Below are 17,867 nucleotides of genomic sequence, written 5' to 3'. Positions count from 1 at the left end.
CTTTCTAATTACCAAGTTGAACTCTCCTATTCTCACCTTAATCTACAACAACGATAATAATACTATCATTAAGTTACGAAAGGTACAACTATCGCACAACGAACGACAAGCTTATTTTGTATTAAAACGGACAGCATCTCCCCTATAATCCTTACTTCTTCCAAATTCAAGATAACACCAACAACACCAAAAAATAATAACAACATATATACATTATTTTCTAACCTTATATACACCACAAAATAGCCCAACACACTCCAATCTCTTCATACACAAAACGACCACCGAAGTAGTGTCAACAACCCGAAAATGTTATGACGAACGACCAACCCAACATCCTGTATTTATGTGGTGTTTCTCCACACCCTTCCTCCTCCAAAACTCCACAAAACAATAGTAAAACACGCAGCCCAATAGCAACACCAAACAGTCCATAAAACAGTCCACAAAATAGTCCTCTACAACTGAATAACTCGAACTCACGACTTCCGATCACCATTCCATGAGTTCTTACAAATATAGAACAACTTACTATGCATATACAGTAGAAAAAAATGGATGAAAGAGAGCAGTAAACTTACCTTATTTGTTGGATAACTCAGCTCCTATCTTGGTTCTTCAAACTTTAGGCTTTACCTCCAATTAGAACTTGAAAGGGAGAGAAAATTGGGATTTATGGATAATTTTTGGCAGGATATTTGCAGAGGTTAAGTCTAGTTATATTTCCCTATTATCAGTCTAATATATTAAGGGGATAGGCCTTTAAAAAGGCCTCTTTGAACGACCCAAACTGGCCCATTTTTGGACGACCTGAACTAGCCCATTTTTGGATTCTCGTTTAAGCAAGTAGGTGACAGTCTGCGCTGTCTCGCAAAAACGCCCATATCTCTCTACTATAATATCGTATTGACAAACGATTTAATGAGTTAAAAAATAGACTCATAGACCTTTAATTTTATGGGTGTAAAACCCCATAACTCTAAGTATATTAGGAGAAAATCGTAGTTACATTTGACCCAAAGTTTCAGTAAAACTTTTGAACGTAATTTGTGATGACTTTCATCGACTTTTGTTCCACCACTCTCTTGACTTCAAAACATAACACACGACTATCATACGACTAACATAACTCATAACATAACCTCCTTATCATGTTAAATACCTTGGTCTCACCCCACAAGTACATGTTATAACATTCCCAACTTGTCGACTTTCGACGAAACATTATTTTCTTCAATTCCTTTAGCTTCTGAACCTTCCAACTCTCTTTGTACTTGTTGTTCACGATCTTCAATATTCGTAACCTATGAGGTAATATGGTTAACTTACTTTATATATTTTTAAAGATGATCTCATTTTTGGTCCTACATTAGTTTGCTCACGACGCACTTTTACGTACGAAAATATAGGTTGTAACAATAATATAAGGCCATCGGATCTAGAATGTGTACTATCAAATTTTATTACGTTATAGGATAATAGCGAAAGTCGGCTCAGAAAGTGATTATGGTTCTAGTTGGGAGAGAGAGCTCCATGTCTAGTTGATCTGATGAGCGGTTACGAGTTTTTGAATGTTTCTTTCATTATCGGCGGTGTACGAAGATTTCAGAATAAGGTTCTGTTGAATGTGGAGTTTTATACTAGTACTTGGCTAGTTTTGAGTAGTTATTATGATCGGGAATGGCGCTGCGAGTATGAATGTTGTATAGTATGTTATGTGATTATATCTTAGGTTATGGTTATTACTTGATACAACTTGTTCAGATTTATACAGTGTGTAGATGTGAGATTCGGGTCTTGTAAGAAATTTTGAATATTGGAAATTGAATTTCAAGGTTTTTGAGCTAATGTGAAATTAATGATCTTCATTCATGTTGTGTCGTTGGGCCTATATGAAATAGGGTGGTGTGGGATCACCCCCGGGTATGTGCATGGTAAGGTGGAATAGTGATTTGATGGCTTGGAAACAACTCTTGGCACGTTCGAGGACGAACGTATGTTTAAGTGGAGGAGAATGTAATGACCCGACCGGTTGTTTTGGGAATTTACACTCCTTTCTTCTATTTGAAGTCTTGAATAACTGCTTCTTGTTCATGATAGCCTTAGATTTATAAAAATTTATTTATGTATATTTCGAACAAATGATGTATTTATTTTCATACCAGCTTTGTAAATTATAATCTTAGAAGCTCATGATTTGTACTACCAGTCCTTGGGAATGTATTAGATTTAGTTAAATATTATTTTAATCGGATATTTATAAATTGGCTTACCTAACAGGTTGGGTTAGGTGCCATCACGACTAGTAGGATTTTGGGTCGTGGCAATCGGCTAACTTCTAAGTTTGTACTACGTGATCTGTCAATTGAATTTATAGCATAATGAGACAAATAGTTTTTCCCCTTTATTTTTATGGTACTATTCAAATATAATAACCTTCAACATATATACTATTAGCTTTTGATTATTTTAGCTACTTTTTATCGTTTTACGGCCTAAAGTTGATTTTGATGCTTTCTCCATCATTAATGCGAGAAGAAATTATATGAAATAAGTTAGAATAAAGTGTTGTAATAAGGACAAAGTTTTCAAAAAGAAGTATAACGTTGTGTAAAAAATACTAGAGCTTAGAGAAGGCAGTATACATAAATGAGATATTTCTTATTCTTAGGCAGTAGATTTAAAATGTGGACCTGATATAAACGAGTAGCCAAACCAAATAGCCTCAACATAGCATGTAACTAATGAAGGAAAAAAGAATGCATGTTTAACTTTTTTAAAAGTAGGAATCAAAATCAATCGGAAGAGAAAACAAATTAGACAAAAAAAAGGTGACGATTGTGACGATTAAGAAAGGAATAGAGGTTAGGTTGATTGCTTTAAAGGATATTTTTATATTTTAGTTTCTTAATTCTATATATAATATATATCATTGGTGATTGATACTTCTTGAAATTTAAGTGATTTTTATGAATTGTAATTATTCATCCAAATTTTAGTAATTTTAAATTATTCGCATGAATTGGTTATAAGTTTAAATTTGCGTACATTGAAATGTCTTATAGTGTATTTGAAACCAAATTAAATTGAAATACATTTTAAAAGTTAAAAAAATTACTCTAATGCTTAGTAATGTATTTTTACAATATCATTTGCATGAAACTCTATACAGACTAGATGCTAATTGATAATGTGTAACATAAAATATTGGTAACTTCCGTATTAGAATTAAAACTATAAATATAGTGGAATCAACAATTAAGCTCTCTCTTTAACTACTTAATACAAGCTCACTCTTTTGTTGACAAAAAAAAAACAATTAAGCACAAAAATTTAGGTTGTAAAATTTCACTATAGATTTGAAAATCACAAGTACATATTTTAATGTTAAAAATTTTATTCTATATAAGATTTTGTTTCATATGATACGAATATAATGTAACGACCCGACTTGTCATTTTGTGAATTAGCATCTCGTTCAGCTACTTAAGGTCCCGAGCAGTTTTGTGATGTGTATTATGACTTGCGTGTGTGGTCGAGTTTGTTTTCGGACGATTCAGGATCAAATTGGAAGAACAATTCTTATTTAAGAAGCTTAAAAGAAAAGAGTTAACCAGAGAGTTGACTTTTGAGCAAACGACTCTGAAATAGAAATTCGATGGTACCAATAGCTCCGTATGATAATTTTGGACTTAGGAGTGTGTCCGGATATTTATTTGGAAGTCCGTAGTTGATTTTCGCTTGAAATGGCGAAAGTTGGAATTTGAAGGTTTGAAAGTTTGGCCGGGACTTGACTTTGGTGATATCGGGGTCGGAATGTGATTCAGAGAGTTGGATTAGCTTCGTTATGTCATTTGAAACTTGCATGAAAAATTTAACGTCATTCCGGGTTAATTTGATATGTTTCGGCACGAGTTTTGGAAGTTGGAAGATTTGAGAATTTATGAGTTCGATTTGTGGCGCGATTCATAGTTTTGACATTGTTTTATGTGGTTTGAGGCCTCGAGCAGGTCCGCGTTATATTTTAGGACTTGTTGGTATGTTTGGTTGAGGTCCTGAGTGGCTCGGGTGTGTTTTGGGGTGAGTTTTGAGCGAGTCTGGCCATTTCGGTACTCTGATGTTGTTCTGGAACTTTGGAAGTGCGGGGGGCACATTTTGGAGTGCTAAGGCAGAGGAAAAGTGCAGACCGCAGAGGAAAAGTGCGGACCGCAGAGGAAAAGTGCGGACCACAGAGGAATTGTGCGGACCGCAGAATTGAGATTTCTCCAGATTCACTGGTTTGGCTCCGGAACCTTATATCTTTTAATCTGTAAAGAATTTGGAGATGATTCAAAAACGAAAGTTGTATTCCTTTGAATCTAGTTTCCAAAAAGGTATACCATAATTTATGGCCAATTTACTGAAGCATGGTAGTGCAGTCACTACTTAAGTGCGGCCGCACAATTTGGATCGCGACTGCACAAGAAAATGTGCGGCCAGCACAATGCGAGGTTAGATTGTGTACTATATAAACGAGGGTTAGGGTATTATTTCACATTTGGACTTTGGGAGCTCGGTTTGTGGCGATGTTTTATGGGTTTTTCAAAAAATTCTTCGGGGTAAGTGATTCTAACTCGATTTTGGCTATATTACACGATTCCATTGTTATTTTCATTATTTAATCAGTGAATTGAGTTGGAAATTTGGGAAAAATTCTAAAACTTTTCAAAAAGGAAAAATATAGATTTGGAGGACGATTCGTTATCAAAATTTGATAAAATTGGTATGGTTGAACTCGTATCTGAATGGGTGTTCGGATTTCGTAAAAATTGTATCGGGTTCCGATAGGCAAGCCCCGTGTTGATTTTGGTTGACTTTTAATATAAAATTTTAAGTCGGCGTTTTATTATCTGAAATTATTTCCGATGTATTTTAATGAAGTTATACAATTAATGTGGATAGATTTGAGATGTCCGGAGGTCAATTCAAGAAACAAGGCTATTTTGGAATATCGGCCTAACTTCGTTAAGGTAAGTGTTTTGTCTAATTTTTTTGTGGGGGAAACCACCCCTTAGGATTCGAGATGATTGTGTCATTCGTGTTAGGTGAAGGTCATATACGCGAGGTGTCAACTGGGTACACGACCTATATGTGGTCTTTGACCGGTTTGGACCGTTAGGCTCCTTTTATACAATTGATTGTAAATATTATTTCATGATTATATCTTTTGTGGTTAGAATTATTTGTACGTGCTTTATTGGGAATTGTTAGCACATGTTTCATCCTTGTTGTCAAGTTCACTCTTATATGCTAATTGTTGATTGTAATCACTTGTGAAATTCCTTCTTTATATGCTACATGCCTTAATGGTTAATCAATGCTCATAAATTGTACCTTGGTCAGTGTATTATCTTTTCCTTGCTATTTGATTTCATGAGCCATTGTGTATCATTTTCATTAGTTGTGACTTCTTTATGTAGCCTTGTTATTTCTTTTGATTTTTTTGGTATTGTCACGACCCAAAATAAATCCAACTAATCGTGATGGCACCTAACCCAACTCGCTAGGTAAGCTAGTTAACCACTAACCAATTCCAATAATAATTAATAAAGTAATTAAGTAAAAGAATATCCGAATCTAATACATTCCCCAAGAACTAGTAGTATAAATCATGAGCTTCTAAGAATAGAGTTTACAACGCTGGTATGAAGTAAATACATCATCTGTTTGAAAAGTACATAAACAGAGTTTTATAAATTCGAGGCTACCATAAACAAGAGGCAGCTACAACCGGAACGCATGTACATCTTCATATCTAGCTCCCAACGAACACAGCAACATCAACAACCAACATCTGCACGTAAGGTGCAGAAGTGTAGTATGAGTACAACCGACCCCATGTACTCAATAAGTAACAAACCTAATCTTAGGTTGAAAGTAGTGACGAGCTTGTACCAAGGTCAGAGTCCAACTCCAATAACCAACAATAGTTCATAACAACATAACGCAAGTAATTGTGATGAACCAAAATGTCATCTTTAAATTTAATAAGTAATTCTATATTCTAAGACCTCGAAAAATATCATTTATCATTCCTCGACTTGCGCGCGCAGTCCGTATAATTTTCTGGAAAGTTTTTATGTGAAAAATAGATTAAAATATGAAATAGAGCTTTGAAACTCAACTGGGTTGACTTTGGCCAATATTTTGAGTAGACAAACCCGGATTAGTGTTTTGACAATGCCGGTAGGTCTGTATTGTGATTTGGGACTTGGGCGTATGCCTAGAATCGAATTCCGAGGTCCCTAGCACGAGATATGAAATTTTGATGAAAAATTAAAAGCTTGAAAGATTAATGATTTTTAAGAAATTACTGATGTTGGATTTATTGGCCTCGGGTCCGTATTTTGGTTCTGGAGTCCGATATAGGTCCACTATAATATTTATGACTTGTCTGCCGAATTTGGTGAGAATCAGAGTTGATTTGACGTGATTCGGACGTTCGGTTGTAAAAATATAAGTTTTAAAGTTTTCTTGAAAAATTCCTTTGATTTGGTGTCTGATTCATTGTTCTAAGTGTTATTTTGGCGATTTGATCATGCGAGCAAGTTCGTATGATATTTTAGGACTTGTGTGCATGTTTGGTTTGGAGCCCCGAGGGCTCGGGTGAGTTTCGGATAGGCTATGAGATGATTTTGAACTTAGAAAATCTGGTTTTTGAGCTTCTGCTGCATTGTGCTTCGCGATCGCGAAGCCATTCCTGCAATCGCGAAGAGGAAATTATAAGTAGTGAGTTTTACCCTTCGCGTTCGCGGAAGGTAAACTCCCAGTGCACTGCGAACGCAAGGGACTAGCTGCGATCGCGTAGAAGGAAGGAAGGTAGAAGCTAGGCACGTCAATTGTGCTACGCGATCGCACAAGTAAGTACGCGATCGCGTAAGGCTTGAAAAATGTACTCCGCGATCGCATGAGCATTTACGCGATCGCGTAGAGTTAAAAGTCTGGGCAGCCAAAATATGCTTCGCGATCACGAAGCCATTCCCGCGATCGCGAAGAGTAAATTGAACCTGGGCAAAAGTTGTTCTACGCGATCACGAACGAATTTTCGCGATTGCGATGAGTAAAAATCCCAGAAACAGAACTTAAGTTCTGGAAATGGGGTTTCGACCCATTTTCAACTCTTTTCCATTTTTGAGCTCGGGTAAGGCGATTCTTGGGAGATTTTCACGGAAAAATATTGGGGTAAGTGTTCCTTATCCTATATTAATTATATTTCATGATTTCATACTCATTTATATCATGAATCCGTGAATTTATGGAAGAAAAATCAGATTTTTATAAAATCTTCCAAAAACAAAAATTTAAGATTTGATGATCCATTTGACATCGAAAATTGATAAATTTTGTATGGTTGGACTCGTATCGGAACGAGTGTTCGGATTTCGTAAGTTTTTCTGATATTTGAGACGTGGGTCCCACTGTCGAATATTTTAATGAATTTTAGATTTTTATCTGGAAAATTAGTAAATTCATATGGAATTAATTCCTATGATTCGTATTGAGTATATCGAATTGTTTGTGAATAGATTTGAAGCTTTTGGAGATAAATTTAAAAGGAAAAGCCGTGGTCCAGTAATTGATTGGAATTTGCAAAGCGAGGTAAGTGTCGTGGTTAACCTTGACTTGAGGGAATAGAACCCTTAAACAATTTGTTATGTGAAATGCATGTGAACGACGTATAGGCGAGGTGACGAGTGTCTATACGTCGTCAAATTAATTATTTGCATAATTACTTGAAAAATCATAAATCATTTTAAATCATGAATTAATTATTATAATAATTATTTCTCTCATATTCTTTGTCAAATATTAATTCTTGATTTTCTGCATTAATTGTTACATGCTATTTGAATTATGTGTCTTAATTGTTATTTGACATTTAGCATATTAAATATTAAACTGCCTATTTTCTCCTTGATTTATGTAATAATTTGCTATTTGTCATTGTTTGTTTCATAATTAAATCGTAATTATTGTATGCTTGTTGTCTTATAATTTTATATTAATTGTTGTATTTAATGGGAAAATTTCTTCTATAAGAATTGATAAATGGATATATTGGAGGATCGGGTTGCACGCCGCAACAGAATTGATTGAAAAAATCTATATTGGAGGATCGGGTTGCACGCCGCAACAGACTTATTAAAAAGTCAATATTTGGGGGATCGGATTGCACGCCGCAATAGATTTATTTAAAAGTCATTATATATACTTGATTAAAAATAATTATATGAGAGGATTGAAAATGATTATATTGTGAGAGCGGGTTGCACGCTGCAACAGAATTGAATGTGAATATATTGTGAGAGCGGGTAGCACGCTGCAACGGGAATTGATGGAAATGATAATTGGTTATGACTGCTGAGTTGGCTTCCATTATTATAAATGAGTTACCTGATTTAATTTTATTATCTGTTGTTATTACTAATATTGCGTACAGGTTATTGTAAGTGACCCGCCTTAGCCTCGTCACTACTTCGTCGAGGTTAGGCTCAGCAACTTACCAGTACATGGGGTCGGTTGTACTGATACTACACTCTGTACTTCTTGTGCAGATTTCGGAGTTGGTCCCAGCGGCGTGGCATAGACTTGCTCGAATTTCAGCTACTCGGAGGAGACTTGAGGTATAACTGCATAGCGTCCGTAGTTCTGAAGTCCCCATCTATTTTACTTTAGCTGTGTTTGTTTTCAGACAGTTTTAATTTATTCAGACCTTTAATTGTATTTATTCTAGAAGCTCGTGCACGTGTGACACCAATTCTGGGATGGTATTTAGACATCGTTCTTTTTATGGATTACTCACTATATTTCAGACTTTACTTCCGCAATCGTTCTTTGTTATTAATAAATTTTAAAATTGTTTTAAAAATTGATAATATTATTCTAACGTTGGCTTGCCTAGCAAGTGAAATGTTAGGCGCCATCACGGTCCGAAGGTGGGAATTTCGGGTCATGATAATTGGTGTTAGAGCATTAGGTTACATAGGTCTCACGCGTCACGAGCAAGCTTAGTAGAGTCTGAAGGATCGGTACAGAGACGTCTGTACTTATGTCTCAGAGGTTATGAGGTTTAGGAACAATATCACTTCTTTCTTATTCTGTCATGCGGTTTTATTCTATCATTGATGATCGAACCATTCTACTCTTATTCTCTCGCATATGGTGAGAACACGTAATACCTCTACCGATGGACAGGGACCAGAACCCCTAGTAGCAACTATGGCCAAGGGTAGAGGTCGAGGTCGAGGTAGAGCTCAGTCCAGAGCTCGAGCAGCTGCACCTGTTGTAGAACCTCAGCTGGATCTTCAGGAGAAAGTTCTAGTTCAGAATGTACCAGTTGGACCAGTTCAGGTCCCGGAAGGATTCATAGCCACTCCAGTACTTCAGGACGCTCTAGTCCGTTTGGTAAGTCTTATGGAGGGTGTGGCCCATAATGGTACATTTCCAGTGGCACCAGCCATCTCACATGCTAGAGGACGAGCACAAACTCCCACAACTCCCGCTTCGGAGCAGATGACTCCCCATAATCAGGCTCCAACAGCCCCGCCAGTTGGGGTAGTTCAGCCAGTTGTTGCGGCACAGATCGGTGATAGACCCGCCATGTATTTTGAGGCCTTATTGAGACTGGATAAGTTTACCAAGCTCTTTTCAGTTCACTTCAGTGGTACACCTTCTGAGGACCCACAGGATTATCTTGAACGCTGCCATGAGATGCTGCGGAACATGGGTATAGTTGAGACCAACGGGGTTGATTTTGCTATATTTCAGATGACGGGTTCCGCCAAGAGGTGGTGGAGAGATTATACATTGACCCAACCAGTCGGATCGCATGTACTTACATGGGCACAGTTCTCTCAGCTATTTCTGGAAAAGTTCCTCCCTATCACACTGAGAGAGGAATTTCGCAAGCAATTTGAGCATCTACAGCAGGGCAGTATGACTGTTACTCAGTATGAGTCCTGTTTTGTGGATTTGGCCTGTCATGCTCTCCTTTTACTACCTACGGAGGGAGAGAGAGTGAGGAGATTTATTGAGGGACTCACTCACCCTATCAGACTTCAGATGGCCAAGAAGACTGGAAGTGAGATTTCTTTTCAGGCGGCTGCTAATGTCGCAAGGAGGATCGAGATGGTTCTTGCACAGGAGAGAGGACAGAGGTCCGATAAGAGGCCTCGTCAGTTCGATGGTTTCAGTGGTGCCTCGTCTAGAGGCAAGGGTAATTTTGGTAGGGGTCGTCCTTCCAGACCATTTCATTCAGCACTTCATGTATCTCCCGGTGCTTCAGGTAGTCACGATTCTATTATGCCTTACTCTGGGCAGCCGGTATTAAGTGCACATTCAACTCCTATCAGTGCATCACCACTCCAGAGTTACTACAACGGCTATCCGACCCATTTGGGTCAGCTTCAGCTTCAGCTTCAGCAGCCACGACATCAGGATGGGTGTTTTGAGTGTGGAAACATTGGTCACATCAGGAGGTATTGCCCTAGATTGGCGAGTAACAGATCTCGGTAAGATTCTCGTGCCATCATACCGGCACCGGTTGCTTCACCGCCTGCTCAGCCAGCTAGAGGTAGGGGTCAGGTAGCTAGAGGTAGAGGTCAAGCCATTAGAGGTGGAGGTCAGGCCATTAGAGGTGGAGGTCAGACCGTTAGAGGTGGAGGCCAGCCAGTTAGAGGCCGTCCCAGGGACGTAGTTCAGAGTGGTAGGGCCCAGCCCCGATTTTATGCTTTTCCGGCTAGGCCTGAGGCCGAGTCATCTAATGCTGTGATCACAGGTATTATTCCAGTTTGCCATAGAGATGCTTCAGTTCTATTTGATCCAGGATCTACTTATTCTTATGTGTCCTCCTATTTTGCTTCATATTTGGTTGTGCCTTGTGATTCTCTGAGTGCTTCTGTGTGTGTATCTACACTGGTGGGAGACTCTGTTGTAGTAGATCATGTCTATCATTCGTGTGTGGTTACTATTGGTAATCTTGAGACTAGTGTGAATCTTATACTTCTTGATATGGTAGATTTTGATGTCATCTTGGGTATGGATTGGCTGTCCCCTTATCATGCTATATTAGATTGTCATGCCAAGACAGTGACCCTAGCTATGCCGGGGTTACCTTGGTTAGAGTGGAAAGGAACTCCTGGCCATTCTACCAGCAGGATTATTTCTTATATGAAAGCTCGGCGTATGGTAGAGAAAGGGTATCTAGCCTATTTGGCTTATATTCGTGATCCCAGTGCGGATTTTCCTTCTATGGACTCAGTACCAGTTGTTCGTGAATTTCCAGAAGTATTTCTGTGATGACCCAAAAGGTCATCTTATGTTTTAGAACTCGAATTTGCGCTCTTAAGCCTTAAAAATCTCATTTTTACCCTCCTCGATTTGCGTGCACAGTCCGAGCAGGTTTACGAAAAGCTTTTATCTTGAAAACTAATAAAAATAAGAATTTTTGCCTTAAAAGTTGATTTTAGTTGACTTCGGTCAACATTTTTGATAAACGGACCCGGATCCATATTTTGACAGTCTCGGCAGATCCGTATCAAATTATGGGACCTGGGCGTATGCCCGGAATTGAATTCGGAGGTCCTTAGCTTGAGTTATGAATTTTTGATGAAAATTAAAAGTCTAAATATTAATTATTTTTAAGAATTGATTGATGTTTGGCATTGTTAGTACCGGGACCGTATTTTGGTTCCGGAGCCCGTTACTGGTTCATTATGATATTTAAGACCTGTCTGAGAAATTTGGTGAGAAACGAAGTTGATTTGACGTGATTCGGACCTTCGGGGTGAGAAAATAGTAATTTTAAAGTGTTCTTGAGAATTTCATTCGATTTGGTGCTAAATTCGGAGTTCTAGGTGTTATTTTGGCGATTTGATCGTGCGAGCAAGTCCGCACGATATTTTTAGACTTGCGTGCATGTTTGGTTCGGAGACCCGAGGGCTCGGGTGCCATTCGGGCGATGCGCGAGTTGAGTTCAAATCTCAACAATGCTGCTGGTGCACCAAATCTGGTGTACCCGCACCTACGAGTCTTTGGTCGCAGGTGCGAGCTCGCAGGTACGAGCGATAGCCCCGCAGGTGCGACCCAGGCCTGGACTTCATTTTTTCGCAGATGCGGACTTCTCTCCGTAGGAGCGGGACCGCAGAAGCGGAGCTCTGTCCACATGTGCGGCCCCAGTTGGCCCAGTCCTTTTCCGCAGAAGCGCACATCATGTCCGCACGTGCGGATGCGTAGGTGCGACCAAAGCACCGCAGGTGCAAAGGTCGCTGAGCAGTGAGTTCATTTAATTCGGACTCCAGCCATTTTTTCTTCTCGTTTCGAAAGGATATGAGGCCTAGGGCGATTTTTCAAACACATTTTCTTCCCCAAATCATAGGTAAGTGTTCCTTAACTCGTTTCTTTCAATCTTTTACTTCATTTTTACAAGAATTCAAACTAAAATCTAGAGTTTTCATGGTAGAATTAGGAGTTAGAGTAGAAACTAGGAATTTCGAAAATTTGGGGATTTAGACCTCAATTTGAGGTCGGATTCCAACTAATTACATATTCGGGCTCGGGGGTGAATGGGTAAAAGGATTTTGGTCCGAACCTCGGATTTTGACCAAGCGGGCCCGAGGTCGATTTTTTGACTTTTTGGAGGAAAATTTGGGAAATTTAATTTATGCAATATAATTGATTCCTTTAGCAATATTTGATATTATTGAGTCATTTTTGAATAGATACGAGTGGGTTGGAGGTGAATTCCAAAGGAAAAGTTGTGATTGAGAATTAAGTGGCTTTCGGAGCAAGGTAAGTATTGTGTCTAACCCTGACGTGAGGGAATTAGGAACCTTAGATTACTTGCTAAGTGACATTCATGTGAGCGGCGTATATATGAGGTGACGAGTACTTATGCTCCGCCAATTTACTGTTTTTCATGTTTCTCTATATTTCTTATATTGTCTCATTCCTATGCCAAATTGCTACATGTTATACTAGTGTTGTTCAATTTATCGTTCTTATCATGTTTACAGATTTTTCTGGTGATAATTGAGATTTTATTTCAAAGTTGAGATTGATATTATGGAACCAAATGTTGAAGTAAGGTTTGTACTTGTTATTCTATCTCCTTGTTGTTATTTATGCATTGCATTATGGTAAGGGAGAGTGTTAATGCACGAAGGGTGTTGCCGTTCCATATTGTGAGTGTTAATGCACGAAGGATGATGTCGTGCCATATTATGAGTGTTAATGCACGAAGGGTGATGCCATGCCATATTGTGAGTATTAATACACGAAGGGTGATGTCGTTCCATGATATGAGAGTTAATGCATGAAGGGTGATGCCGTGCCGTTTCTATTTATTTTATGGTGAGATTGAGAGTAAAAGCACGAAGGGTGATGCCGTGCATTTTTCCTTAATGTATTCACTATTCCTATCGATTCATGGTATATTGACTGCTCCAATGATCACTCTGTTGTAGTTCTTTATCTTGTATTCCCCTCAGTATGTTCCCCTCCCGACATTTCCTGTTTAGTTCTTCATTTTTGTTATTTGCATATACACTGTTAAATTGTACAGGTTGATCTGTAGGTGCCTTGCCTTAGCCTCGTCACTACTTCATCGAGGTTAGGCTCGACACTTACCAGTACATGGGGTCGGTTGTACTGATGCTACACTCTGCACTTTCTATGCAGATTTTGATACCGGCTCAGGTTGATCGAGATTTGCTACTGGTCCGCTGTCCGGAGACTCAAGGTAGATCTGTCAGCGTTCACAGACCTTGAAGTCTCCATCTATCTTTTATGTCCTACTGTTTCCTTTTATTCAGACAATTGTATTTCTTTCAGACTATTACTTGTAGTAAATTCTAGAATGCTCGTGAATTGTGACTCCAGATCCGGGTGGTAGTAATTAATACAGTTTTATGATATTCCGCACTTTTTTTTATATTTCATCTTAGTTAATTATTGTTATTTATTGAATGGAAATAAGGAATTGGTTTAACGATTTTTCTAACATTGTCTTGCCTAGCAAGTGAAATGTTAGGTGCCATCACGGTCTCATCGGTGGGAAATTTCGGGTTGTGATAGTTGGTATCAGAGCACTTGGTTGCCTAGGTCTCACGATTCACGAGTAAGCTTAGTAGAGTCTGGAGGATCGGTACAGAGACGTCTGTGCTTATCTTCCAGAGGCTATGAAGTTTAGGAACAAGTTTCACTTCTTTTCTTCTTTGTCGTGCGATTTTGCTTTATCAATGCTGATTGAACTCTTCTACTCTTATTCTCTCGCAGATGGCGAGAACATGTACCTCTTCCTTAGCTGAGCAGCAGCCAGAGCCTCCATTGGCAGCTCCTACGTGGGGCAAAGGTCAAGGCCGAGGCCGTGCCAGAGGCCGAGGCAGGGGCAGGGTGCAGCCTAGAGCCCGAGCAGCAGCCCCAACAGTGGAGCCTCAGATAGAGCTTGACGAGGAGGTTCTAGCCCAGACTGTTCCTGAGAGGACCAGCTCAGGTTCCGGAGGGGTTCATTGCCACCCCAGTACTTCAGGACGCTTTGGTCCGTTTGGTGGGCCTTATAGAGAGTGTGGCCCAGACTGGCGCATTTCCCATGGCACCAACAGTCTCTCAGGCTGGAGGAGGAGCCCAGACTCCTACCACTCCCGCTCTGGAGTAAATAGTTCCCCAGTATCAGGTTCCAACAGCTCAGCCAGTCGGATTAGTTCAGCCGGTTATTGCGGCACAGGTCGGAGATGGGCCAACTATGTCTTCTGAGGCCTTCTAGAGATTGGACAGGTTTACCAAGCTCTTTCCTATTCACTTCAGTGGTGCTCCTTCAGAGGACCCCCAGGAGTATCTTGACAGCTGTCACGAGGTTCTACGAAACATGGGTATAGTGGAGACCAATGGGGTCGATTATACTGCATTTCAAATGACTGGTTCCGCCAAGAAATGGTGGAGAGATTACTTGTTGACCAGACCAGCTGGGTATCCTACTCTTACTTGGGACCAGTTCTCTCAGCTCTTCATAGAGAAGTTTCTGCCTATCACATTGAGAGAGGAGCGTCACCGTCAGTTTGAGCGTCTCCAGCAGGGTAGTATGACTATTACTCAGTATGAGACCCATTTTTTGGATTTGGCCCGTCATGCCATTCTTCTGCTTCCCACTGAGAGAGAGAGAGAGGGTGAGGAGGTTTATTGATGGACTTGCTCAGCCTATCAGATTGCAGATGGCTAAGGAGACTGGGAGTGAGATTTCTTTTCAGGCGGCTGCTAATGTCGCCAGATGAGTCGAAATGGTTCTTACTCAGGGAGGTCAGGGGTCTAACAAGAGGCCTCGTCATTCCAGTGAGTTCAGCAGTGCCTCATCTAGAGGCAAGAGTACTTTTAGTAGAGGCCATCCTCCCAGGCCATTTCATTCAGCGCTTCAGGCATCCCACGGTGCCTCAGGAGGTCGTGGCTCTCAGATGCATTATTCCGACCAGCTAGCCTACAATGCACTACCAGCTCCTATTAGTGCACCTCCACTCCAGAGTTATCAGGGTGGTTATTCAGGTCGACAGGGTCAGTTTCAGGGTCAGCAGTCATAGCAGCCGAGGTTATGTTATACTTGTGGTGATCTAAGGCACATTGCTAGATTTTGCCCTCGGGCAACGGGCAGCTCACAGCATCAGAGTTCTCATGCCATGGTTCCGACACCAGTTGTCGCACCACCTGCTCAGCCAGCCAGAGGCAGGGGTCAGGCAGCTAGAGGTAGAAGCCAAACTGTTAGAGGTGGAGACCAGCAAGTTAGAGGCCATCCTAGGGACGTAGTTCAGGGTGGTGGTCCCCAGCCCCGATGTTATGCTTTCCCAGCCAGGCCTGAGGCTGAGTCATCTGACGCTGTTATCACAGGTACTGTTTCAGTTTGCAGTAGAGATGCTTCAGTTCTATTTGATCCGGGATCTACTTACTTTTATATGTCATCCTATTTTGCTTCCTATTTGGTTGTGCCCCGTGATTCTTTGAGTGCTCCTGTGTATTTGTCCACACCAGTGGGAGATGCTATTGTTGTAGATCATGTTTATCGTTCGTGTGTGGTCACCATTGGGAGTTTTGAGACTCGTGTAGATCTCCTACTTCTCGACATGGTTGATTTTGATGTCATACTGGGTATGGATTGGCTGTCACCTTATCATGCTATATTAGATTGTCACGCCAAGACGGTGACCTTAGCCTTGCAGGGGTTGCCTTGATTAGAGTGGAGAAGGAATCTTGGCCATTCTGCCAGCAGGGTTAGCTCTTATGTGAAGGCTCGGCATATGGTCGAGAAGGGGTGTCTAGCTTATTTGGCTTATGTTCGCGATTCTAGTGCGGAGGTTCCTTCCATAGATTTGGTTCTGGTTGTTCGTAAGTTTCCAGAAGTGTTTCCTGCAGACCTGTTGGGGATGCCACCCGACAGGGATATTGATTTCTGCATTGATTTGGTTCCGGGCACTCAACCTATTTCCATTATGCCATATCGCATGGCCCCGCTAGAGTTGAAATAATTGAAGGAGCAGTTGTAAGATTTGCTTGATAAGGCCTTCATTAGACTTAGTGTCTCGCCCTGGGGTGCACCGGTGTTGTTTGTGAAGAAGAAAGATGGATCGATGAGGATGTGTATAGATTATCGGCAGTTGAACAAAGTCACTATCAAGAACAAGTATCCATTACCGAGGATTGATGATTTATTTGATCAGCTTCAGGGTGCCAAGGTGTTTTCAAAGATTGATTTGAGATCTGGCTAGCATCAGTTGAGGATTAGGGCATCCGATGTTCCTAAGACAACTTTTCGGACTCGGTATGGACATTATGAGTTTCTAGTGATGTCATTTGGGCTGACAAATGCCCCAGCAACATTCATGGATTTGATGAGCCGGGTGTTCAAACCCTACTTGGATTTCTTTGTGGTTGTGTTTATTGATGATATCTTGATCTACTCCCATAGTCGAGAGGAGCATGAGCAGCACCTTCGGATCGTTCTTCAGACTTTGAAAGACAGCCAGTTATATGCTAAGTTCTCAAAATGCAAGTTTTGGTTGAGTTCAGTTACTTTCTTGGGTCACGTTGTGTCAGCAGAGGGTATTCAGGTGGATCCTAAGAAGATTGAGGCAGTCCAGAACTGGCCTAGACCCACATCAGCTACAGAGATCCGTAGTTTCCTTGGTTTGGTGGGCTATTACCATCAATTTATGGAGGGGTTTTCATCCATAGCAGTCCCGTTGACCAGATTGACCCAGAAGGGTGCCCCGTTCAGGCGGTCAGATGAGTGTGAAGTGAGCTTTCAGAAGCTCACGACTGCTTTGACCACGACACCGGTATTGGTGTTACCCACAGGTTCAGGATCTTATACAGTATATTGTGATGCATCTCATATTGGTCTAGGTACGATATTGATGTAGGGTGGCAAGGCTATTGCGTATGCTTCACGGCAGCTGAAGGTTCACGAGAAGAATTACCCTGTTCATGATCTAGAGCTGGCAACCATTGTTCACGCGCTGAAGATTTGGAGGCACTATCTTTACGGCGTGCCATGTGAGGTATTCACTAATCATCGGAGCTTGCAATATTTGTTCAAGCAGAAGGAACTCAATTTGAGGCAGAGTAGGTGGCTGGAGTTATTGAAAGACTATGATATCACCATATTGTATCATCCCGGGAAGGCCAATGTGGTGGTCGATGCTTTAAGTAGAAAGTCAGTCAGTATGGGTAGCCTTGCATATATTCCAGTTGGTGAGAGACCGCTTGCATTGGATGTTCAGGCATTTGCCAACCAGTTTGTGAGGTTAGATATTTCTGAGCCCAGCCGTGTTCTAGCTTGTATAGTTGCT

The sequence above is a fragment of the Nicotiana tomentosiformis genome, chromosome 2, assembly GCF_000390325.3.
Source record: "Nicotiana tomentosiformis chromosome 2, ASM39032v3, whole genome shotgun sequence".
Taxonomy (NCBI): domain Eukaryota; kingdom Viridiplantae; phylum Streptophyta; class Magnoliopsida; order Solanales; family Solanaceae; genus Nicotiana; species Nicotiana tomentosiformis.
Note: the sequence above shows the minus strand (reverse complement) of the source record.